Genomic DNA, 27,626 nt, shown 5'->3' on the forward strand with positions numbered 1-27,626 from the left:
ATGCGGAAAGGCAGTTAGTTAACAAACCAGTAGGATGCAAAAGAGCACAGAGGAACACTGAGGAAGAGCAAGTGTAGGGTAAGTGCCGTACAGGCACTGCAGGGTTCACAGAGCCCCACACAGTGGATGTTGTGCACAGGGGCGCACAATGAGGGAGTGCATGGAAGGCAACAGGGGCACAAAGGAGGAGCAGGTAGTTCGGGTAAACGTAAACCTACCATTGTACACCGACACACATGGGCGTCATTTAAGGCTTGCCAGGGGTAACAGTTGCTACCTTTGCTCGGCCCTGGCCTCAGGAATCACAAAGGAAGTGCCAGGAAAGAAAATGGGGCTCTCGTGAAAACTGTTGACCTTCTATTGTTTCACCAGAACTGAGATTTATTAATTCATAATAGTATGTATTAGATTTGGGGATGTTTTTCTTTTATGCAATCCAAAGAGTGACAATGTTGCTATCCAAAACCTGTTCATTTTAGAACTTAATAGCAGCAGCAAACTTTGTTTCAATCTTGCTTCTGAAACCCGCCTGTCCTTGTGCAAGGCCCCTTGTTGCAAGGAAAGCAAGTCCAGTGAGACAGCAGGTGTTCGAGTGTGTTGCTTGCTTGGGGCTGGGGTCCTTCCCTGATGTCCCCTATAGCCATGAGGGTCCTAGCTGACCTCTCACCCCAGAACACACTGAAGTCTGCTAACTTTAAGGACTTCATTTCCTTCATTTTATGTCCTACAGTCAGAACCCAACATTCCCCATTTCCATCCCTGTCTTCAATTGATTGTATTGCTATAAAATAAATAAATAAAAGATCTTTGAAATACACATATTCAGGCATTAAGATTAGAGGCCTGTATGTTCAAGTGGCCAGAGCTCCACTGCTGGGCTCAAATTGAGTATTTTAAAATCTTAATCAAGTGCATTTGATATCACTTTTCTTTCCCCAATTTTTAATTGGCTTTTCAAATATAAAAAGGGATATGTTCAGCATATAAATATCATTGTACATACAAATACAACTTCTTAGATAGTTATATTACTAAGTATATATCATGTAACAATGTTATAGGTGTCATAATTCTAGAAAAGGGCTCCAGATACAATCAAATTGTTGCAAGTTGTCATTTAGGTTATAAATCATCTGAAATTTTGCTACTTCGTACATATCTTCAAGCCGGCATTGAATTGTCGGGAGTATATTTGTCTTTCAGAAACGCAGTACATTGACTTTAGAAAGACCAAAGGCTGTGGAAGGCAATTTATAAGCATGTATAGACATGGGGGGTGGGGGTGGGGGGGGGTGGTGCATCTGAAAAAAGCAAATGGCAGAGCAGTCATTCAAAATATTTCTCATTCTGAAACCCTAAAATATTAATTTTTTTGACATTTCCGCAATACATGAACAATGTCACAATCATATTCCTGGCATCTCCAACAGAGAGAGAAGGGGCTAAGTTTGGCTCGATGTAGCTTAGAAGATGACCAGTGCCAGCGATGCAGTATTTAAAAAAAACTAAGATGAGAATCTTTGAGCCCCTTGTAATTTTCCAGCAAGATGTCCCAACCCTTGTCCAAAAATTGTATATTTAGTCATAAAGATCACAACTGTTGTAATGAGGAAGAGGTGTCAGTAGAGAAAGAATATTCAATTAAGATGTTATAGGAACCAGAGATGGTTTCCTTGTAATACTTCTATGGGGTCGATTACGATGTTGTTTTGAAAGGCTCCGAATAGCATCCGAATCTGTCGAATCCGATTCGGAAGCCTTGTTTCCGACCAACTCAAACACATTTCCGCACGACCAATTATGATGTCTGGAGAAAGTTCGGGCAGTCCGAATCGGTTCCGAAACGCATTCGGTCAGCACGAGCCTTTCGGAGACGAATCGTACAGCTCTGTGGATACGGTTTACGAATGAGCTAGTACGATAACCAATTAGAACAGCCGTTCCAATTTGGTCTATCTGACACGAAACAGCTGTCGTAATCTGACTTTGGGGGCCCATAGTAGGCCCCCCTTCACCCAGGGCCCTCCAAATCAGGTCCGTAGGGGTACTCATGGGCCCACCCTTTCCATGCATGCATGGTGTGGCATGCACCATGGGGTGTCTGCCACAGGGTGCAAGGTTTCCCCTAACCACCCCTTTTTTCAATGGGAGCCTGTGCTCTCATTCGGAACACGGGCTCCCATTGAAGTCAATGGGAGTCTGACTGAACGGTGTTCGGACACACCGTAATCGGTCGGTTGGACTCCCCGAACCTAAGTCGTTCGGAAAGCATTCTGAAGTCGATTCGGTTGGACTGCTTTCCGGACGACATCGTAATCGGCCCCTATGTGTGTATATTAAGCAGTTGGAGTTATGGAGGTTATGTCTTGAGTTTTCGTCATTATCGGTGAAACGGCACCTGTAAGTTGATTGTATCTAGAGAATTGGGAAGAGGGAGGTGAATTCTTGTTGTATTTTTAAGAATTACTTTAAGGAGTGTTGTTTTGTGAGTATATCATTGACTTGATTTATTTTATGTTTGACCCAGATCGGCCACTTAAATTCACTTCTCTGATGTACAATGTATGCATTGTTCCACAGTGGGGCGTAGAGATGTAATTGGTTGTGTGAAGTCCTTAGTTCATGTGCTTTCTGCCAAGCTAATTGTGATGAATGGATGACAGGTTAGTAGAATTTGTAAATTGTGGACATTTGGTGTAGTAAATTGCTATGCAAAACCAAAAATGCATATGGCCATGTCTGAACTGGGGTGGCAGAGTGGGCTAAAGAACGGTGATGGATTAAACCCAGATCAGTTGACTTATTTCCGGTCCAGGGAAGACATGGCTTGGCAGTTCGGGCTGGACTGTTCCCATGATGCACAGGGTCAGACTGATTTGCATATGGCCATGTCTGAACTGGGGTGGCAGAGTGGGCTAAAGAACGGTGATGGATTAAACCCAGATCAGTTGACTGGGGGTGAGTGCTTGCAATGTTCAACACTCCGTCCATCATTTCCTTTGGTTTTTGCTTTGTTCGCCATAAGTTGGCAGGGTATGCTCAGACGTGAGTCCCTTGCTCACTTTTCCACTGGATTCAAGCAAGCCTGGCTGAAGACGGCTGAAATGCCAGAAACCGGTCCTAGGAAGCTTGTTTTCGGTCCAGGGAAGACATGGCTTGGCAGTTCGGGCTGGACTGTTCCCATGAGGCACAGGGTCAGACTGATTTGCATATGGCCATGTCTGAACTGGGGTGGCAGAGTGGGCTAAAGAACGGTGATGGATTAAACCCAGACCAGTTGACTGGGGGTGAGTGCTTGCAATGTTCAACACTCCGTCCATCATTTCTTTTGGTTATTGCGTAGTAAATTGCTAGCCTGTATCAGTTTTGAGTAATGTCTGTTCAAATCTGACCCAAAGGAGTGTACCTATGAGTGGGTAGCATATATATATATATATATATATATATATATATATATATATATATTCACTGAAAAAACCATAGGTTTCAGGGGCGTTATAGTTAGCTGGACTTTTCACTCGTACAAAACCATTGAAATTCCACTGCTGATGACGTCACATATTGCATCACTCATGACATGGTCAGTGACATCACTCATGACATCACTGATGACATCTCAAATGACATCACTGCTGACATCACTGATGACATCATCCAGTGAATGTGTGTTTTTCTGAAACTTACATATGTTTTATATATGTATATCTCAAGGTCGATGGAAGAATAAATGGGTATATAAGTGTCTAAATGGATGATTTGTTTTTGAAAAATTGATTGTATAACTGACTGATTAAGTGTATCTTAGTGAATACATGGCTTAGTGAGTAATGTTTAAATATGTAAATATCTGTATCAGTCTCTCACTTTGTGTATAAGTGGCTACATGGGTTGGTGAGTAGCTACATGAGTGTCTATATAGGTTATTAGTTGGTTTTTTGAGTATCAGTATAAGTGTCTGATGTCTGTATGGTTCGGTGGGGGGTATTACGTAGTGCATAGGTGCATTAATGAGTGACTCACTGTTTGTATGTGTTGAAGACAGCATGTGTGCAGGACTGTATGGGTGGATGAGTGTGTGCATGGGTGTGTTAGTGAGTGAATGACTGTCTCAATAGTGTCTCTATGAGTAACTACATATGTTTTAAACTAGTATATGTGACTATTGGTGTTTATAAGTGAGTATATGTGCGAGTGAGAGATTGAAAGAGTTTCTGTATGAATAAGTATGTGTTTCTATAAGTGATTGTTAAAAAGACTAAGTATGTGTAAGTTTCTGTAGAAGTAAGTGTGGTGGTGTGTGTATAACTGTATATGCAGGTAAACGGATGTTTGATTCTTTATTAGAATGAGTGACTATGTGTGTGAGTAACTTTATGGATGAGTGGCGTTGTGTAACAGGATGTATAGGTGTATGAGTACACATGATGAGTGAGTACATGTATGAGTGACTGTATAGGACTGTTGGTGAATGAGTGGATGTGGATGTGGATCTTACAATTACTGAATAGGTTGTTGTAACTGGTATTGGTATGTCCATTGTTTTGAAAATTTTAATTTCTATTTTTGAATGTGTGTATCAAAGGTTATATTAGGGGGAGAGGAGGTCTGCCACTCTATCACAAGGATGATGTCATCAGTGATGTCATGAGTGATGTCACTGACCATGTCATGAGTGATGTAATATGTGACGTCATCAGCAGTGCATTGCGGGCGCGCGAGTTATAGTTAGCTGAACTAACTATAACGGGGGAATTTCTATGGTTTTGTACGAGTGAAAAGTCCAGCTAACTATAACGCCCCTGAAACCTATGGTTTTTTCAGTGAATTTCTAAGGTTTTTTAAATGCTAATTGCTAGCTATAACGTGCCTGAAACCTATGTTTTTTTCAGTGAATTTCAAAGGTTTTTTAAATGCTAATTTCTAGCTATGCCTACAGAGATAGGACATGTGAAGAAAGAAGGAAAAACGCTCAGAAAGAAAAAAAAGAAATGCAGAAAGAAGCAACAGAAGTCCTCAAAGACGAAGAAAAGTGCAGGAAGAAGTATAACGTGCAGAAAGAACAAACAGAAGAGCAGAAACAAGCCTTGTTGCAAAATCATCCTGTACCCTCAACTTTTTCAGACGGATACTGGTGGTAACTGAGTCTGACTAACCAGTCCTAGAGCCAGTGCTATGTTAAAAGACACTCAGAATACAGTGAAAACACCTACATACACTAGGGCAAACTATGTGTTGGGGTCCCCCTGTGATTAGCATGACCTCCTCTGTAAGCCCCTAGTATATAATAGGGCAGGGGATTAAAACTACCTCTTAAAACGCACCACAGGGCGTGTTTGAACACGTCACCTCATGCCCCGTCCCCTCCCTTCCCCACTGTGTAAACACGCCCTGTAGCCGTTTTAAGTTGGGAGATTAAGTCCCCTTGAATCCTGAGGGTCCCTAGGGTCCAACTAGACCACTAGGTACCTCCAGTAAGCACCACAGAGCTGCGTTGCAGAGAGGTGTAAAAAGTGGCACGGCCTGCACCACCTCTCTGCAACGCAGAGCAGTGGTGCTTACTGGAAGCACCTGGTGGGCTAGTTGGACCCCAGGGTCCCTCAGGATTGAAAGGGAATTATTTCCCTAACTTAAAAACGCGCCACAGGGCCTGTGGCCGTTCTGAGTTGAGAGATTAAGTCCCCTTGAATCCTAAGGGTCCCTAGGGTCAAACTAGCCCACTAGGTACCTCCAGTAAGCGCCACAGAGCTGCGTTGCATGGAGGTGTAAAAAGGGGCGTGGCCTCAGAACACCTGTCTGCAACGCAGCTCCCTGGCGCATACTGGAGATACCTGCTGGGCTAGTTGGCCCTCAGGGACCCTCAGTATTGAAGGGGAATTAATTCCTCAACTTACAACTGGCCAGGGGGCGCGTTTGCAGAGTGTTGCAAGGAGGGGGCGTGGCCTCCGGCGTGATGCCGGTCTTTATTCTCTCAAACATGGTTCGTGATATCACAGCAGAAGGCTTTTTCACATGGTAAAATCACCTTAGAACACACCACAATTCCTAAAATGAGTATGGTACCATCAACAAATGATTTATAATGTAACTAAAGTCTTAAAACCTTCTATTAACTGCAATGCTTTTTAATGAGGTGCTATCATGTATATTGGTCCCAAGATGGCTGCCAACACTTCTTGGATGAAGTACTGACAGCCAATCAGATCTCACGATGAGATGTGTGGTTAGGGTCCGCCCAGATATGTATATGATTTTACTTTTGATTTTCTCAGGAACTACTGAACAGATTGACACCATATATGCAAAAGGCACATGCCTGACCTGAGGACCACCTCTTTGCCAAATTTCAAGTAATTCTGTTCAGCCGTTCGGGCTGTACCTTGGACTAAAAGTCCCTCTGGAAAATTGCATGGGGAAAACGCGTTTTGGGACCCCCCTTTTTTCTCAGCCCCCGCTTGACGAATCCCCCCGAGACTTTCAGGGTAGGAGCAGAGCGGAGCGCCCCACCTATTTTGACAATTTCGCGAGGATTCGACAACTGGTGCCAACGTTATTCCAAATAGAATGTTGCAGATTTCCTATGTAAACACGGTCCTAACTATAACTATCTACTGGCGACCGCCAGTAGATAATATACATATATTATTTACTGGCAGTCGCCAGTAGATAGTTATAGTTAGGACCGTGTTTCCATAGGAAATCCGCAACATTCTATTTGGAATAACTTTGGCGCCGGTTGACGAATCCTCGTGAAATTTTCAAAATAGGTGGGGCGCTCCGCTCCGCTCCTACCCTGAAAGTCTCGGGGGATTCGTCAAGCGGGGGCTGAGAAAAAAGGGGGGTCCCAAAACGTGTTTTCCCCATGCAATTTTCCATAGGGACCTTTAGTCCAAGGTACAGCCCGAACGGCTGAACAGAATTACTTGAAATTTGGCAGAGAGGTAGTCCTCAGCTCAGGGAAGTGCCTTTTGCAGGTCTGGTGTCAATCTGTTCAGTAGTTCCTGAGAAAATCAAAAGTAAAATCATATATATATGTGGGCGGAGCCTAACCACACAGCTCATCCTGAGATCTGATTGGCTGTCAGCACTTCATCCAAGAAGTGTTGGCAGCCATCTTGGGACCAATATACATGATAGCACCTCATTAAAAAGCATTGCAGTTAATAGAAGGTTTTAAGACTTTAGTTACATTATAAATCATTTGTTGATGGTACCATACTCATTTTAGGAATTGTGGTATGTTCTAAGGTGATTTCACCATGTGAAAAAGCCTTCTGCTGGGATATCATGATTGAGAGAAAAATATTTTCTCATGCTTTTCCCACAGAGGTTTGGAAGGTGATCTATAAGCTAAACTGAGAGCTTATTTTCTGTAAATTCACATTATCTTTCTCAGTCATGTGAGAATGAAGTCTGACATTCTCAGTAAAACATGTACATCCAACAAGGGCAGAGACTGTCAGTGGATTCCTTTGTGTTCTACTGCATCTTCCCAGAGTGTTCCAAAGAACAACTAGAGCGCTAACAGTCCTACTTATGATAAACGTATGGCACACCTGAAGCCATCTTGCTTGGATTAAAGTGGTAACTCTTAAAACATTTAATTTAAAAAGGAACAAAATGAGGGGGTTCATTTTTCCATAACAAGTATGATTAGTGCTGCAGAAAGAAAAACTAGGGCACATTTTGACTTCTGAAATCCAGAATTTCATTAAAAAATTCTGACATGTAGACTGAAACATGCACTTTCAATACCAGCAGCAGTTTTCCCTGGTGAGCAGTAGCTTTACTACAGTGATCTAATGAGCAAAAAGAGTGCTAACATTCTGAATTTATGGCAAATGTGTGACACATCTGAATGCCTTCTTGATGGAATCAAAGTAAAAAACTGAAAGTATTTCCTACTGAGGAGACTGCAGTAAATGAGGAAATTAGGAAACTTCATAACAAATAAGTCTCCCAAGATGGCCACCAGAGACAAAAGAGCCCAAATGTAGCCCAAATATCACCCAGATGTAGCCCAAGTATAGCCCAATGACAGAATGTCCCAGAGTGTTCTTAAAAACAACTAGAGCGCTTACTGTCTTCATTTTGACAAAAGTATGGCACACCTGAAGCCATCTTGATTGGAATAAACTGGTAACACTTAAAACATTTAATTTAAAAAGGAACACAATGAGGGGGTTCATTTTGCCATAGAAATTATGATTAATGCTGAAGAAAGAAAATGAGGGCACATTTTGAGTGACTTCTCAAATCCTCTTCTATTTCATTAAAAAATTCTGAAATGCAGACTGAAACATGCACTTTTAATACCAGGAGCAGACTTCCATGGTGAACAGTAGTTTTACTACAGAGATCTAATGAGCAACTAGAGTGCTAACTTTCATAATTTATGGCAAATGTGTGACATATCTGAATACCTTCATGATGGAATCAAAGTAAAAAACTGAAAGCATTTCCTACTGAGGAGACTGCAGTACATGAGGAAATTAGGAAACTTCATAACAAATAAATCTCCCAAGATGGCCACCGGAGACAAAAGAGCCCAAATGTAGCCCAAAATCACCCAGATGTTGCCCAAATATAGCCCAATGACAGAAGTGTGCAAAACACTTATTATTTTGTGTTTTTGCAGTGTTATATAGTGCAGACTTGTCAGGTATTGGAGTGCTTTACATGAGCATTGGTTACATCACACAAGAACAAATTCATTTTGGTTGTAGACATGGGGAGACTAAGTGATTTGACCAGAATCACAGAATGTCGAGCTGAAGCAGAAACTCCAACCTGGTTCCCCAGTTGCAAAGTCTGCAGTTCTGGAAGTAACACCACATCCTCTCCCCTAAGTGCAACATTTAATCAAGTGGTCAACTGGATAAAAAAACATAAAGATAACAAATAATTTAAAAGTGCTTTGTCGCTATTTGAAAACTCAGAAAATATGTCCTTATTTTAGTCTTTTAGAGCACTAACCATAATTTTGATGCCAATAAGACCCTCTCATATATGTAATTTCTAAAGGAAATGCTCTAGGTATTACAGTTTTGATTACATCAAGATGACGTCAGGCATTCCACACTTTTGTAATAAATATAGAATGTTAGCAATCTAGTTGTACATTAGGAAACTGTTGAGAGGCAGAGGCCAGGGGCACGGACTCTGAAAATTGAAGGCAGGTAGGAGGGTGCAAAGGCAACAATTTAACCACACTGAGCAGGCAGGAAGGGCCGTGGCAGCACAACAGACTATGGAGGGCAGTGGAAAGGGGGGCAGGGGCAACAAACCAACAATACAGGACTTGCAAGAGAGGCTGTGGCAATGTAATAGACCATTGTGGGCAGAAGGAAGAGGCAATGATAGTACAACCATACATGCCAACAGACCCGATTCAGCCAGGAAACGTCCAATGTTTTTAAGCTCAAATGGGCTTTATTTGATCTGTCTCTTGTCTACAATCTCCTCTTTTTCAATGTAACTCAAAGGGGAAAATCAATCCCCCAGTTTTTTTTCAAAATCTCCCTCTTACCAAGTTGAAAATGTTCGCAAGTATGGTACATTGGATCATGGAAGGAAATGGGGTAGGGACATGGACTTGGATAACAGATGACAGGAGGGACATGGAGAGGTGCACCAAACTGACCCTGCAGGGCAGGCATCAGGGTTTGCAGCAGCACAATACACCACACAGGGCATGCGGGACGGGAGTGCAGCACAACAATCCATAGAAAGCAAGAGGGAGGGGACAGGACCATGCACATGGACAACAGAGAACAGAGGGGCAAGAGGCAATGGTAGCTAGCTGACCATAATAGACAGACAGGAGAGAAAGCTGCAGCATAACAGACCATAAAGGGCAGGAGGGACGGATCAGGGGCATTACAATGGAACAGACAAGCCAGGAGGGAGAGAGTAGGGGTCTGCACATGTAAATAGAGGGCTGGGGGCAAGGGGGCAGGAGCAGCAAGATAGCCATGGAGGTCAGGCAGGATGGGCACTAGAAGCAAGAGACACCATGAAGAGCAACAGTGAGACTGTGATGGCATACACACAGTCCATGGAGGGAAGGTGGGAGGGAGTCAGGGGCAGCTAACTGACCACACAGGGAAGGTGGGAGGGGCCATGGCACCACAGAAGACCATGCATGGTAAGTGGGAGGGTTAGTGGCAGCACAATGGCTATGATGGGCAAGAAGGAGGGTGCAGGGGCATGCACAAAGGACGATGGAGGATAGAAGGGAGGGTCAGGACCTGTGCACAGACAAGAAAGTTCAGGGGAAGGGGCCTCACAACAGACCGCACGGGGCAGGCAGGAGGAGCAGTTGCAGCACAACAGACCAGGGAGGGCAGAAGGGTGTGGCAGTACAATGGACCATGTAGGACAGGAGGAAGAGGATAGGGGCATGGCATGTGGACAGGCAGGGTGGAGGTGGCAGGGACAGGTTACAGTCATCTGACAATGCTAGGCAGGTGGGAGGGGAGTGGCAGCTCAACAGAACACTCAGAGTAGATAGGAGTGGCAGGTCCATGGAACATGGTGGGCAAAAAGGATGGAGCAGGGGCATGCACAAAGACATCGGAGGGCAGGGGGAAGGAGAATAGGGGCAGCAAGCTAAGCACAGAGTTTAAGCAGAAGGTCAATGATGGGGCATAGAATTGGGCAATGGAGGGCAGTAGGAGGGGACTGGTACATCATACTAAATTGAGGGCAGTGGCAGCACATCAGACCATGCATGGCAGGAGGGAGGAGGCTAGTCCATGGATTCACACAACAGAGGATAGGGAGGAGGGGGATGGGGCAGCAAGCTAACTGTTCAGAGAAGGCGGGTATTAGGAACTTTATTGTTTTTAAAACGTGTGTCTGTGCTAACTACTTAAAATATGAACAAGTATGCAGCATAATCTCACTTTTATTCAGGAAGAAGAGGACGTTTGTGACTGTGACTCCGGGCTCACTTGGCAGAAACACCCCCTGACCCTCCACCCCCTATCGCAAAATGTAATGCCTGTGAAAAGGGCAGGTGAACACAGTGTTATATAGAACATAGTCCTGAGAGCACGATTGAAAATGAAAACTAGATATAGTGTATGGTATAAACTATTTACCAAAAAGTGTGATATAAGATGAACCGGGCGTGAAATAGAATATGCAATACATTGTGCGCAATGACAGATTCATTGGAGAGCGCGAGATTTCACAGGCACTAGCGCGTGCTATGCGATGTGCGCCTTGGAGTGTAATATGCACAGGGCAGTGTTGTGTAACCTAACTAGTCTCTAAAGTTGTAATATAAAATATGTGCTGGGGAGTGTAACGTTGCATATGCACTGTGACAAAGATATGGATCCCAGATTGTAATATGTATGGCATAGCACTGTGCATTATAACATAGGCATCGAGGAAGGCACGTTAGATGGGGCAATATAACCCGTGCGAAGACAAGTGTGGCATGACATATTCACGGGGTGGTGTTACAGTGCACATGGGCTAGAGAGTGTCATAGCATATGCACTACCTGGTGGAATACAACACAGAGGTGTGTGGCACTCGGCAGGCAATGGTGGGTGTAACACAGCATTGGGCTCTGCCAGGAGCGCGCTGTGACTCAGTGATGTTCGTCCCCTTTCCAGAGAGTAAAATAAAAAGTATTACACATCCGGCAGTGGATGTGTGTTTTATTAACCGTGAGGGGGGTTTCTTACATAGTTTTGGTTGAATTTTTGTCGAATCCCCTTTGAATGGCTTGGTGTGCATGTATATTAAATGTGCCCGTCAATAGCTACCCATGTTTGTATAAATAAACGACAAGGGTGTCTACCGGGATTAGGCACGGTAGGGCATCAGACATGTCAGAGCTTCACTAGTGGTGTAAATACATTCCACGTGGATTCATTGTATGCATAGTCGCCTTTTAATGAATATCACTAAAATCGTCATGGTGATAGGTACGTACGGTTTGTCCAGCATGTCCTAGGTGTGTCAATAAATATATATTTTTTTAAAATAATAAAAAACAGTGCCCGGCCCTGGGGATTGGGGTCAAAAAAATATAATTAGGAGACAGGCCCTGGGGGATGGGGTCATCAGGGCCAATAAATTAGAATAAGAAGGGGAACCACACAGCCCCCCTTCTTAAAAAATTAAAATAAATAAAAGACTGGCATCGTGCCGGAGGCCACGCCCCCTCCTTGCAGCACTCTGGAAACGCGCCCCCTGGCGAGTTGTAAGTTGGGGAATTAATTCCTCTTCAATACTGTGGGTCCCTGAGGGCCAACTAGCCCAACAGGCATCTCCAGTATGCGCCAGGGAGCTGCGCTGCAGACAGGTGTTCTGAGGCCAAGCCCCTTTTTACACCTCTCTGCAACGCAGCTCTGTGGCGCTTACTGGAGGTACCTAGTGGTCTAGTTAGACCCTAGGGACCCTTAGGATTCAAGGGGACTTAATCTCTCAACTTAGAACAGCCACAGGGCGCGTTTACACAGTGGTGAAGGGAGGGGACGGGGCCTGAGGTGACGTGTGCAAACACGCATTATGGCACGTTTTAAATTGGCGATATAATTTCCCTTCAATACTGAGGGCCCCTGGGGGCTAACTAGCCCACCAAGTGCTTCCAGTAAGCGCCACTGATCTGCATTGCAGAGAGGTGGTCCAGGCTGTGCCACTTTTTATACCTCTCTGCAACGCAGCTCTGTGGCACTTACTGGAGGTACCCAGTGGGCTAGTTGGACCCTAGGGACCCTCACGATTCAAATGAACTTAATCTCCCAACTAAAAACGGACACAGGGCGTGTTTACACAGTGGTGAAGGGAGGGGACGGGGCCTGAGTTAACGTGTGCAAAAACGCCCTGTGGCCTGTTTTAAGAGGTAGTTTTAATCCCCTAGGGGCTTACAGAGGAGGTCATGCTAATCACAGGGGGACCCCAACGCATAATGTTCCCTAGTGTATGTAGGTGTTTTCACTGTATTCTAAGTGTCTTTTAACATAGCACTGGCTCTAGGACTGGTTAGTCAGACTCAGTTACCACCAGTATCCGTCTGAAAAAGTTGAGGGTACAGGATGATTTTGCAACAAGGCTTCTTTCTGCTCTTCTTCTTTTTGTTCTTTCTGCACGTTATCCTTCTTCCTGCACTTTTCTTCGTCTTTGAGGACTTCTGTTGCTTCTTTCTGCACTTCTTTTTTTTCTTTCTGTGCATTTTTGCTTCTTTCTTCACATGTCCTATCTCTGTAGGCAAAGTTAGAAATTAGCATTTAAAAAACCTTTGAAATTCACAGAAAAAAACATAGGTTTCAGGCACGTTATAGTTAGGAATTAGCATTTAAAAAACCTCAGAAATTCACTGAAAAAACCATAGGTTTCAGGGTTGTTATAGTTAGCTGGACTTTTCACTTGTACAAAACCATTGAAATTCCCCCGTTATAGTTAGTTCAGCTAACTATAGCTCGCGCGCCCGCAATGCACTGCTGATGACGTCACATATTACATCACTCATGACATGGTCAGTGACATCACTCATGACATCACTGATGACATCTCAAATGACATCACTGATGACATCATCCTTGTGATAGAGTGGCAGACCTCCTCTCACCCTAATATAACCTTTGATACACACATTCAAAAATAGAGACTAAAATTTTCAAAACAATGGACATACCAATACCAGTTACAACAACCTCTTCAGTAATTCTAAGATCCACATACACATCCACTCATTCACCAACAGTCCTATACAGTCACTCATGCATGTACTCACTCATCATATGTACTCATACACCTATACATCCTGTTACACAATGCCACTCATCCATAGAGTTACTCACACACATAGTCACTCATGCTAATAAAGAATCAAACATACATTTACCTGTATATACAGTTATACACACACCACCACACTTACTTCTACGGAAACTTACACATACTTAGTCTTTTAAACAATCACTTATAGAAACACATACTTATTCATACAGGAACTATTTCAATCTCTCACTCTCACATATACTCACTTGTGGAAATTTAGTTTGTATCTGAACATTATCTGCGCCATCTTGTCTTTCCCCAGCACCACACGCAAAAACACATGGCAGCCATTTTTAGGCACCATGGCCTCTCTCCCTGCTCATTGTCGATCGCCAGCGCGTCCCCCTGGCGTTGCGAACATCCCCCCACGCGCTGACCACCCCCGCTCTCTCATACACGGGCCATAAACCCTCTCCTTCTGCGCGACCCTGCCATGGAACCACATCCCACGCCTGACCGACATCCCATACATGGTCATACATCTCTTTGATAACCCCCTTCCTCTGCGCCCGATTGACCGGGCCGATCCCAGGCCATCACCTAGCCCTGCGGATGCAGTTTATTGCCCCTACTGTAAGGGAAACACCCCACATCAAAGGGATTACAGTAGATCAAGGCCCCCCCCACCCCCTGAGACCCGACCAGTTGCACACACCCCCGGGAATTGGCGGAATGTCCAGCTGTGTGATAGCCATCTCCTACTGTGTGTGGGGTGGGGACTTCCACTGTAGATATGTGTGGGAACGAGCTTGAAGTAGGGATTCTGAGGATGTTCTTTCATGTATCAAAGCGATCTCAAGAATGTGCCATGTATGATAAACCGGCAATAAAGTCATAAACCTGTGTATAAGAGGCCAGGGCCTCAGAGATGTGGTTAGAGCACCTCGTGACGATACCTTGCTGTCTGATCTGATGTGTTCTACTCCGACGGAATAAAACTTTGTTTCCTGCCTTCCAGTCTCCGGCGCCTGCCTCTTTTGTTGGTTAAATCATCGAATGGTATAAGAGGCGATTACCGCCGGGCAAATCTTGAAAGGTTATCGACTGCAACTGCCGCTACCATTTAACAATTGGCGTCCCAAGCGTGGGGCCCATCAGCGACACGTGGATCCAGTGAGAGAGGTCCCAACGACAGAGTGAACGACTGCAGCGATCGGGAGAGCTCCTGCCTGATAGACCCTCGTCTGGCAGCCGATCATCCGAACTTCACTGGTTCCGAACAGACCTCTCTCTCGAGTGATCTACGGTCCTGACTGTGAACCGTCAGGAGTGCCGCGGCAAATACGAAGAGTAGAGGACGATCGGGCGCTGGAGGCGGAAGACGAGAAACTGTCCATGCGGTCCGGGTAAGGTCGTGAAACACGACAAATTGCGAAACGATTGATTGATTGATTGAAAATACTAGTATTGCTTATTGATTGTTCTCCTTGAGATATTCGCTGTCTACAAACGGGGAAGAGTAGAAATACTCTCTCTTCCTTTGCAGATAGTGAAGGGTAGGTAACGCAGACTTTTGTCCCCATTGTAACCCGTCGTGCCTATTTTTATCTCCCCATTGATTGATTGTCCGAACATTGATTGTTTTGAAGAATAGTACTTCTTGAGATATTCTCTGTTTGCAAACAACGTAGAATAGGGATATTCTGTCTAGTCTTTGCAGACAGTGAAGGATAAGTAACGCAGACTTTTGTCCCCCATTGTAACCCGTCGTGCATATCTCTTTCTCACCATTGATTGATTGATTGTCCGAACACTAGTTGTTCGATATTGGTTCTTTGGAGGTATTCTCTGCTTGCAAATAAGGTGGAATAGAGATATTCTATCTAGTCTTTGCAAGCAGTGAAAAGATAGGTAGTGCTGACTTTTGTCCCCGTTGTAACCCGTCATGCCTATCTTCTCCCCACTGATTGGTAGTTGGTTCTGCCCGGACCGCTTATTAGAGGTGAACCATCCGGCTCCACTGGAAGGCACCCCTAATAAGGACATGTTCACTAAATACGGACTAGTCGCCGTAGCTTATAGCAAGCTATGGCATAAATATACAAAGAAGGACCCCGAGAGTCAGTGGCCACTGATGGGATCCTTCGATGACCATAAAATGGAAACGCTAGAAATAGCTCTACGTAGTAATAAAACGACGCCTACTATGCTCGACAGTATCGGCATGTGGCGCAAAGAAGCAACGCAACGGAAAAAGAGGGAAGAAGTAAAAGCAGAAAAGGAATTACGAAAGGCAGCTCACCTTGCCGCTAGAAAGTTAGAGGAAGAGATAAAGGAGAGAAAGGAAGCTAAACTAAAACAAGAGTCTGAAACATCAGGCCAGTACCCTGTTAGGACCCCCTCTACGCTCTACCCTGAGTTACCTTCCAAGCAACAAACGAATGACGAGTTGCTATTAGGTCCCCCGATCATCTACATGCCCCCTCCATACGCACCCTCCCAACCGGTAGCGCAGCACCCACAACCCCCAAACGCAAGCGAAAGCAGTACCAGGGCCTCGGTCCTCACGGCCTCCGCGCCGGCCGAGCCTCTTGTACTGAACACAACGTTAGCAATAACGTTAGATGACCCTGAAATGAGAAAGAAAGATTCCGCCAGAGTGAATCGACTAACAAAGGATGAATGAGCCGGAATCGATAAGATAGTAAGGACACTAGTAGAGCGAAAGGAAAGTGAGGAGTATATAACAGACATGTATAACTCGTATGCCGACAACCACAGACGGCACTTCGTCGTACGACTTTGTTATCACGCCCTGAATACATATGAGGATAGGTACCACGATAAAGGTCCCGAAGGCTTAGCGACCCTATATAGGAAGATAGACATTGGGGAAGGAGGAGAGGGCGATGTGACGGACCTCTTCACTCGGACACTGGAGGTCTCCCGGCATCTTAACGAACACAGACAGACAACCAAAGCAGAGACCCCCATAGCGACTGAACCCCAGGCAGGAAGGGCTGATACCATGATGCCCATCAAAGAAGCCGCCCCCTACTGGGTCCCCCCACGAGGTCAGGGAACACATGACGACATCAACCACCAAGATGCGAAAGGAAGGGTTGTATATAACTGGGTCTACCAGCCATGGGACCGACAAGACATTTTGACCTTTAGAAAAACCCTACCCGACTTAAGAAAGAACCCAACTGCCTTCTACACCGAACTAGGTACAGCCTTAGGTTCAACAATAATGACCTTAGCAGATATCGACTTGTTCTTCGGGTTATGTCTGCCGGCTGATGTGTGGAAGCAAATCCGGAAAGTCGACCACGCTGAGCCGTTCGGATATACCTGGGTACAACTCGATACCATAGATAAACAGCGAGAACCGGGACAAAAAACCCCAAAAGCCATATTGGAGCTCCCAGACAAGATTGTACAGAAATTGAAGACTCTAATCCCAGAAAGAAAGGTAGACTGGTCGATAGTGACGGCTTGTCGCCAGAAACCCCAGGAGGATGTGTCTGAATACTTCTCTCGATTCGAGACAGTGTTTTCCGATTATAGTGGCCAGGACATGACCACTGCAACCGGACATCACCTCTTTGTCCAGAATTACGTGAAGGGTCTGTCACAAGAAGTCTCCCAGAAGCTACAGACCAGCGAAAGTAGTTGGGCAGCGTCCAAACCCGCAGCTATCCTTCAGATGGCCCAATACTACGAACACCAAAAGAATGAGAGCGATAGGGCGTCCGAAAGAAAGAAAAAGGAACTGAAGGAAAGAGTAATGATAGCTCAGTTACAAGGGGTGACCATAGGAAGGGAGCCTCCCAAAGGAAATTACCAACCGACCGCTCCTAGAAAGCTACCCCCTAGAGACCATACACCTGCACCCTACGCTGGACGAAGAGACTTAGACGGGAACCAATGTGCGTTCTGTAGAGGGTTCGGACACTGGAAATCTCAGTGCCCGGTCCTTCTGGAAATGAACAGAAATAGAGACACCAGAGACATAGCACATGACCCCAGAAGTAGAGGACAGGGACGAGGGTACACGAACGATGCCACAAACGACAGGCCAGGCAGACCAAACACCTTTGACCGCCCCCGACAGAACCAGTGCCAGCAGTCCGACTACGAGAACACCCATGACTTTGCATAGGACTGCCAGGGGCAAGGGAGGGATCCAGTCGAACTCTGTGTTGACCAGCAAGGTCCTTACGTCACTGCTAAGGTCTTGGGCACAAAGTCTCCATTTTTGGTAGATACTGGGGCGACACGTAGTGCGTTATCTAAACGACTGATTCCTAGGGCACCCTTGTCTGGCTCACACGTAACCTCAATAGGCTTTGATGGAACGCCCTCCACTAATCCCTTGTCCGCACCAATCTCCTTTGACTTAGAAGATAACATCACTGATGCGACATTTCTGCTCTCCTCCAACACCCCCGATGCTATTATGGGACTCGATTTGCTAAAACATTTCCGAGCTACCATCAGATGTTCCCCAGACGGAGTTCGAGTCATCCTGCACGATAACCCAGATCTGTTCAAGCCTTGTCTCACACGACGTATGTTCTCTATAACCGATGCTGACCTGTCCCTACTCGACACGTTACCCTCACATCTATGGGCTAAAACCGACTCAGATGTAGGGCGCATGGTGATCGACCCTGTACACATAACCGTCCGACCGGATGCAGTGCTCCCAAAGCTTCCACAGTATCGGATATCGCCCGAAGGCGAGAAGGCATTGGTGGAAATCATCCAGTCCCTAGTCGATGCAGGAGTGGTAGAAGAAGTAGTCAGTAATGTTTGCAACAGCCTTATCCTACCCATTGTAAAAAAGCAAGGCGAGGGAGATGAGAAAGCATACCGCTTCATTGTTGACTTACGAGAAGTTAACAAAGTAGTCATACCTCAGTACCCCGTGGTCTCAGACATCACCGCCATCCTCACCCTGATTCCGTCCACTGCCACCACCTTTACCGTTATTGATCTCAAGAACGCATTCTTTTCCATCCCCATCCACCCAGACAGCCGCTACCTGTTCGGGTTCACTTTAAAAGCCCGTTCGTACAGATTCTGTAGGGCACCCCCAAGGCTACACTGAGACTCCCAGAATTTATAGCCAAGCCCCCAAGAGACAACTAGATGCAGTCCAACTACCCGATGGAGTGGTGTTAATACAGTACGTCGATGACATTCTTTTGGCGGCCGACACCACTCCACTTGCCGTCACAGCCACCATTCACCTCCTCCACTTCCTCGCGGAAAACGGTCACAAGGTCTCCAGGAAGAAGTTGCAATTCTGCCAACCCCAAGTGACATATCTAGGCCACCTACTATCCAAAGACGGGAGGAAACTTACACCTGACCGAATTCAGACCATCCTAGAAACCCCTGTCCCCAAAACGCAGAAGCAAGTGCGGTCCCTGGTTGGTCTCACCTCCTTCTGTCGACAGTGGTTGCCAAACTTCAGCCTCATTGTAAAACCTCTGCTTTCCCTGCTGGCTAAAGACGTCCCCTTCCCCCTCCCCTGGACACCCGAATGCCAGTCCTCCTTCAAAGAATTGCGAGATGCCCTTTGTTCAGCACCAGTCCTAGGAACCCCAGACTACACTAAACCTTTCTCCCTCTTCACCCACGAAAGGGAGGGATGCGCGTTGTCTGTTCTAACCCAGTCCATAGGTCCTAAACAACGCCCTTGTGCCTACTTCTCTGCCACTCTTGACCCTGTAGCCAGAGCTTTGCCCGCCTGCCTTCGAGCAGTAGCCGCCGCTGCTGTCTCTATCCGACAAAGTGAGGGGATCGTGCTCTCGAACCCCCTCACTGTGTTAGTACCCCATGCGGTTGACACCCTCCTGAACCAGACCAAAACTCAGCACCTGACTAGCGCACGACTGACTGGTTATGAACTGACTCTGCTTGCACCCCACATCACATTGAAACGATGCACCACTCTGAATCCAGCTACTCTACTACCTCTCCCTGACACTGACCCCAATGCGTCCCCTATACATGACTGCGTGACCCTCACCGACGAACAGACCAAGAGTAGGGTTGACCTCCGAGATACTGCCTTCCCGGACCCTGACGGAGAACTGTGGGTAGATGGCTCATGCATCAAGCTCCCCGATGGCACCACCTCAGCCGCCTATGCAGTCACCACAGCCCGAACAGTTGTAGAGACAGCCCGCATCTCACAGCGATCCGCACAGGCGGCTGAACTGATCGCTCTCACACGAGCATGCATCCTAGCAGCAGGGACTACCGCAAACATTTACACAGACAGTCAGTACGCCTTCGGGGTAGTTCACCACTTTGGGCTCCTATGGAAAGAGAGGGGATTCCTGACTTCACATGGCACACCCATCTTACATGGAGATCTAGTCTCCGCTTTGACCGAAGCAGTCCTCCTCCCCACACGGCTAGCTGTGATCAAATGCCAGGCACACAAGAAGGTGACAGACATTATAGGACAGGGAAATGCTCTGGCTGACATTACTGCCCGAACCACAGCCGAGAATAGGTCCACGACCCGCATGTATGTGACCAGGTCACAAACTGAGAAGTGGAAGGATGCTAGAGAAACGATTAGGGACATCCAATTAGCCAGCTCACCACACGAATTGACTGAATGGGCACGGGTGGGATTGAAGGACGATGACGGTTGCTGGCGAACTAAAGACTCGAACAAATGGTTGCTACCTGACTCATACTTGATCCCCATGCTGACCATGGCACACTCCCCCGCACACATAGGGTCTGCCCCCATGATCGAACTCATCTCCAAAGTTTGGCACAATGACAAGATCCCAGACTCAGCCAAACGTCTGGTCCAACAATGCCTGGTATGCCTCCAACACAACCTTGGGAAAGGAACTACTGTACCCCGGGGAGGGTTTGGGGTTCCTAATCACCCCTTTGAAGTCCTACAAATGGACTACATCCAATTAGAAAGGTGCCAAGGTTTGAAGTACGTACTTGTCGTTGTGTGTGCCTTCAGCAAGTGGGTGGAAGCCTACCCAACCCGCGACAACACTGCTATGACTACCGCAAAAGTATTGCTGAAAGAATTCTTCCCCCGTTACGGCCTTTGTCGAATTCTGTGGAGCGACAACGGCCCCCACTTCGTAGCCGAAGTTATCCAACTCATCTTAAAAGGGTTGGGTGTAAAACAGAAATTTCATGCGGTCTTCCACCCCCAATCTGCGGGCTTGGTTGAACGACATAATGCCACATTGAAACTCAAAATAGCCAAGATAGTTGCAACCACAGGACAAAAATGGCCAGACGCTCTCCCGCTAGCATTGCTATCAATGCGTTCCACTCCTACCAAACACCACTTAACCCCCTACGAGGTCGTCTTCGGGCGGCCCATGAACCTTTGGGCTGCACCGAAACCGACATCCATCCACGACGTCCCGGACGTCCTCATGTCTGACTATTTGTACAACCTAATTAAAACGTTGTCTGTTATCCATCAGCAGGTGCTGCAAGCCATTCCCGATGCTTCCAGGGGCCCCGGGCACGACATCCAACCCGGTGACTTTGTCTTAGTGCGTAACTTCCAGCGCACCAAGAGTCTGGAGCCCCGGTGGACGGGCCCCCTGCAAGTCCTAATCACCACCCGAACAGCTCTTCGAGTGGAGGGGAAGCGTAATTGGCTGCACGCACACCATTGTAAGAAGATATCACCGACCCTGACGACAACCGACAACATCACCGCCCAAGAGGAACCCCTGGACAAAGACCGACCATCCCTGAGCTGCTACCCGGATACAGAGACATTTGAATTAATGAAATATCCCGATCCCACTGTGCCATCCAAGGAAGGGTATAACCTGCGACGAAAGGAGGGAACCTCGGCTAAGCAGACCACGAACTAAGTCGAAATCTCAAAACGGTAGCCTAATCACCCCAAAGGCCTCCAGAAGAGAAATTAAACAAAGTCTGTGGTTCTGCCCGCTACCGAGTCCCTTGAAGATGATGGAAGCACCCGACATGAAGATGATGGAAGCAACCGGACGTCCGAAGATCCACTACAAAAACCCAAAGACTGACAAAATGCACAGCTCAAAGACTATTGCACTTTTTATTACCTTTCTCTTTTGCCTTCTCCTCATGGTCACCTTCTGGATCATGGAGGAGAGCGCACCCGCTCATAAGACATTGCTGACCACCGTTCAACCTACCACCATGAAAGAACACCATCTGATCTCACTTTCACCCCAACTCTGAGAAAGGCGTAAGGAGTTCTGGAATAACTCTTTTGTGCAGTTGCTCCACCAACACAATCTTGCCGCCAATGCCACTAATTGCTGGATCTGTGGATTGCTACCACATGCCACTGGACACTCTATCCCTTTCATCCCTTCACCTTTTTCTGTCCATGGTTCCTGCCTCGCCTGGCTAATCCTCCTGCAAGAAAGCTACAAGGACAATGCCACTTCCGGCAAAACTGTGTCACACTTCTACCATGGGTTCTGGCTGAACAAAACTGGAAAAACTTCTGCCCCCTTCTGTCCTCTGAGATCAAACACCTCCTTTCACATGGACATCCCTGCCAAAGAACGAGTTGAAATGCAGGTGTTCAACAACCCAGCCAGACCCACCTTCTCTTACCTCCGGAAACGAACGGCCGCCACCCTAACAGTGGCCCTATCCGTCATCAACATCACTGGACTTGTGTGCCTCGAAGGCCTGGGGGCGCAGCTGGTGGGCCACAGCTCCTGCCTCATCACCCGAACATTGGACTCAGTTGATCCACCCTCCTTTGTTACCTCCCCAAATATGTACTTCGTCTGTGGTACTAAGGCCTACACCTGGCTTCCGAAAGGTTGGGGAGGCACCTGCTACATCGCTTTTGTCCTTCCTCCGACATATGTGGCTCCAGCAAACCATCACCGACAGAAACGTGCCAAAGACATTGTGCAAGCCGACTCCACCGGAGCACAGTTCATGGACGCAGTAAAAGGACTTGTTCCACTTTGGGGCCCAATGGCAAACAGCCGTGCCATCCGCCACTTAACCCAGGCAGTCGAAACAACAATGAACATTACAGTTGGCATCCTCACCAACAACACCGCTGAGCTTCAGGCCGTCCGCCTGGTAGCTCTTCAGAACCGCCTCGTTCTAGACGTAGTTCTGGCCGATCGTGGAGGAGCATGCCGCATCATTGGGTCCAGCTGTTGTACCTACGTACCGGATAACTCACCCTCAGTCTACAAGGCGATTGAACACCTCCACAGACTTTCCGCAGAGGTTCATCAGGAGCAAGAAGGATGGTCGCTTGGGAGTTGGTTTTGGGACACTATTAAAAGTTGGGGGTGGAGGTTGTTTACGTTTATCCTGATACCAATCGTGATACTATGTGGATGCTGCCTGGGTATTCAATGCTTGCCACCTCTGTGTTCACTTTTTACAAACTGTATCTGTCCTAAGACTCTGGACTTTGAAGCCGAACGTATGAAAGCTTTGTATGAGGTAGAAATGCGTAATATTATGGGGATAGATCCGAACTAAGCAAGCTGGCGAGATATGTTAAAAGGGAGGACTGTGGAAATTTAGTTCGTATCTGAACATTATCTGCGCCATCTTGTCTTTCCCCAGCACCACACGCAAAAACACATGGCAGCCATTTTTAGGCACCATGGCCTCTCTCCCTGCTCATTGTCGATCGCCAGCGCGTCCCCCTGGCGTTGCGAACATCCCCCCACGCGCTGACCACCCCCGCTCTCTCATACACGGGCCATAAACCCTCTCCTTCTGCGCGACCCTGCCATGGAACCACATCCCACGCCTGACCGACATCCCATACATGGTCATACATCTCTTTGATAACCCCCTTCCTCTGCGCCCGATTGACCGGGCCGATCCCAGGCCATCACCTAGCCCTGCGGATGCAGTTTATTGCCCCTACTGTAAGGGAAACACCCCACATCAAAGGGATTACAGTAGATCAAGGCCCCCCCACCCCCTGAGACCCGACCAGTCGCACACACCCCCGGGAATTGGCGGAATGTCCAGCTGTGTGATAGCCATCTCCTACTGTGTGTGGGGTGGGGACTTCCACTGTAGATATGTGTGGGAACGAGCTTGAAGTAGGGATTCTGAGGATGTTCTTTCATGTATCAAAGCGATCTCAAGAATGTGCCATGTATGATAAACCGGCAATAAAGTCATAAACCTGTGTATAAGAGGCCAGGGCCTCAGAGATGTGGTTAGAGCACCTCGTGACGATACCTTGCTGTCTGATCTGATGTGTTCTACTCCGACGGAATAAAACTTTGTTTCCTGCCTTCCAGTCTCCGGCGCCTGCCTCTTTTGTTGGTTAAATCATCGAATGGTATAAGAGGCGATTACCGCCGGGCAAATCTTGAAAGGTTATCGACTGCAACTGCCGCTACCATTTAACACACTTATATACACCAATAGTCACATATACTAGTTTAAAACATATGTAGTTACTCATAAAGACACTATTGAGACAGTCATTCACTCACTAACACACCCATACACACACTCATCCACCCATACAGTCCTGCACACATGTTGTCTTCAACACATACAAACAGTGAGTCACTCATTCATGCACTTATGCACTACGTAATACCCCCCACCGAACCATGCAGACACTCAGACTGATACTCAAAAAACCAACTAATACCCTATATAGACACCCATGTAGCTACTCACCAACCCATGCAGCCACTTATACACAAAGTGAGAGACTGATACAGTTATTTACATATTTAAACATTACTCACTAAGCCATGTATTCACTATCATACACTTAATCAGTCAGTTACACAATCAATTTTTCAAAAACAAATCATCCATTTAGACACTTATATACCCATTTATTCTTCCATCAACCTTGAGATATACATATATAAAACATATTTAATTTTCAGAAAAACACACATTCACTGGATGATGTCATCAGTGATGTCATCAGTGATGTCATTTGAGATGTTATCAGTGATGTCATGAGTGATGTCACTGACCATGTCATGAGTGATGTAATATGTGACGTCATCAGCAGTGCATTGCGGGCGCGCGAGTTATAGTTAGCTGAACTAACTATAACGGGGGAATTTCAATGGTTTTGTACAAGTGAAAAATCCAGCTAACTATAACACCCCTGAAACCTATGGTTTTTTCAGTGAATTTCTGAGGTTTTTTAAATGCTAATTCCTAACTATAACGTGCCTGAAACCTATGGTTTTTTCTGTGAATATATATATATATTTACAACATATATATCAAATGTGTGAGTCACTGGGCAATCTAATCGTTTTCTAAATGAGGTTAGCGTAGACCCCCTTTTGCTGAAGATGAATATCATTTTGAGCCCGTCAATCGAGGTCTGTCTTCCCCCAAACAAATTGGGAAGCAATGGAAGTCATTGTTTTAAAGAATGAACATGGAATAGATAGTGGTCCTCCACATGTAATGGCTGCTGTAGGTGAGTGATAAATTCCTTTAGTTAATGTGATAAAATCTTTACCAAATACCATCCCCTCCATAGTGCAGAATAGATAACCCCATTCTGCTCGATAGAAGGCTTTTTCCGCATCTAGGGAAAGGAGGACTTTTTTCTTCTGTGTCCTGTCTCAGCTGCAACAGCATGTAAGATCGAGTGCGGAGGTGGCCTTTAGACAAACTTCCTGGTACAAACCCGACTTGGGTTGAGTGTATTAAAGAGGTAATGACCAAGTTAAGACTAATGGCCATAATATTAGCCAGGATTTTAACATCCAAATTAATTAAAGAAATTGGCCTATAACTTGAGCATGCTAAGGAGACCTTTCCAGGTTTTGGGATAACTGTGAAACGTGCTATTAAAAAGTCAAATAGCAGATGGATGTCACTTATGTAATACTTCGTTAAAGAACAATTTCAGAATTGGAATGGGATAATTTTTTGCAATCTTATAAAATGTAATGGGAAATCTATTTTCCCTGGTGCTTTACCTTTGGCCATACAAGCAATTGCTATAGTTATCTCTTTAGCGGTACTTTCCCACTCCAATTCGTCTCTCTGCTCTGATGTAGGTGTAGGTTTAGGGATACTGAGTTTAGAGAAGAAAGTCTCTTCTTCTGTCTGATCTGGGCAGTGTATTATTATTATTATTATTATTGTTTATATGGCGCACGAATCATCCCCAAAGGGATCTCTCGGCGCCTTGGGAGGCAGTCTTCTAAGAACAAAGCGAATCAGTTAAACAACCAGGTTTTTAGGTGCTTCTTAAAAATGGTTAGGTTGTGGTATAAGCGCAGATCTAGGGGCAATGTATTCCAATAATTGGGAGCCAGATAGGAAAAGGCATGGCCCCCCATCTTAGCTTTTTTAATTCTCAACATTTGGAGAAGCTTTTGGCTACCGGATCTTAACAGTCGTGCCGGAGTGTACCCTACCAACTTCTTTGTAAGGTATATAGGTCCTTGTCCGTAAAGTGTTTTGAAAACTAGACACAAAATTTTGAAAAGTGCCCTCTTTCTTATCGGCAGCCAATGTAGCTCTCTTAGTAGCGGTGAAGATGGCGTAAGTGGAGGTTTATTTAAGGCTAGACGGGCAGCCGTGTTTTGCACGACTTGTAACCTAGAAAGCAGGTCCTCCCTCAACCCCACTAGGAGAGCATTCCCATAATCCAGTCTGCTGACTAGCAGTGCCTGGATCAGAACCCTTCTAGCGGAGAGAGGAATCCACTGGAAGACTTTCTTCAAGGTGCAAATCAGTCCGAAACATTTACCTGATAGGGTTTTAACATGTTCTTCCATGGATAAATTGTTATCCATTAAGATGCCCGGATTTTTTCCCCATTTTTTAGGGGAGGGGGGTAATCCTAGTTCCTCCGGCCACCACTCGTCTGTCCACAAATCCTCCGCTTTACCAAACAATAAGATCTCCGTCTTGTTGGATTTAAGTTGGAGGTAGTTGTTTTTCATCCATGTGGATACTTTCATCATACAGCTCTTAAATCTGTCTCTGGTCACCATGTGGTCCTTCTCTATGGGGATTATCACCTGAGTGTCGTCCGCATAGGAGATGGTTTAGAATCCACAAGATTTTACAATGCTAGCCAGAGACGCCACATAAATGTTGAACAGGGTGGTGCTTAAAATGGAGCCCTGAGGAACCCCCTTATCCACGACTGTGGTCTGAGAGAAGAATGTGTCTAACTGCACACATTGAGATCTGTCCGATAAAAAACTCCGCAGCCACTCCCATGCCATTCCAGTGACACCAATCTCTCGCAGTCTATCCAGCAGAATTCTGTGCGAGAGGTTGTCAAAGGCTGCTGACAGGTCAAGTAGGACCAGCACCGCCGGAGTCCCTTCATCCAGTAGCAGCCTGATAGTGTCTGTTACCTCTACCAGAGCGGACTCCGTGCTGTAACCAGCATGGAAGCCCGACTGCGAGGGATCCAAAAGGCCGTGCTATTCCAGATGATCTGAAAGTTGGCGATTGATCAGAGTTTCCATAACTTTAGAGCAGCCAGGGAGGAGAGAAATAGGTCTATAATTCTGCAAATCGGCAAAGTCTGAAGATGGCTTCTTGGGCAGGGGTTTAATAAAGGCCTTTTTCCATCTTGCCGCAAAAGAAGAGCTTGCTAGAGATAAGTTACATACTTCCGTTATGGGATTTACTAGCTCCGTTGCTAAATCCGACAACACATAAGGGGGGGCTATATCAGACGGGGAGCCTAACTTGATGCCTTTCAACAGTAATAGCACCTGCTCCCTAGTGATGGTTAAAAAAGTCTCCAGTCTCACCAGGGAGGGGTTATCAGTGGTTAGGATTCTTTCCCTGTTATCTGATACCTGCTCGAAAGAGTCATAGATGTTATCTATCTTGTCTTTCAAATGCATAGC

At 46.1% G+C, this 27,626-nt stretch overlaps 1 pseudogene; it reads left to right on the plus strand.

Annotated features, from left to right (window-relative positions):
• The first annotated feature begins 21,732 nt into the window (after positions 1–21,732).
• Positions 21,733–23,304, plus strand: LOC146810389 (endogenous retrovirus group PABLB member 1 Env polyprotein-like; annotated as a pseudogene).
• Positions 23,305–27,626: the final 4,322 nt, after the last annotated feature.

This window comes from Triturus cristatus, chromosome 7 (assembly GCF_964204655.1).
Source record: "Triturus cristatus chromosome 7, aTriCri1.1, whole genome shotgun sequence".
Lineage (NCBI taxonomy): Eukaryota > Metazoa > Chordata > Amphibia > Caudata > Salamandridae > Triturus > Triturus cristatus.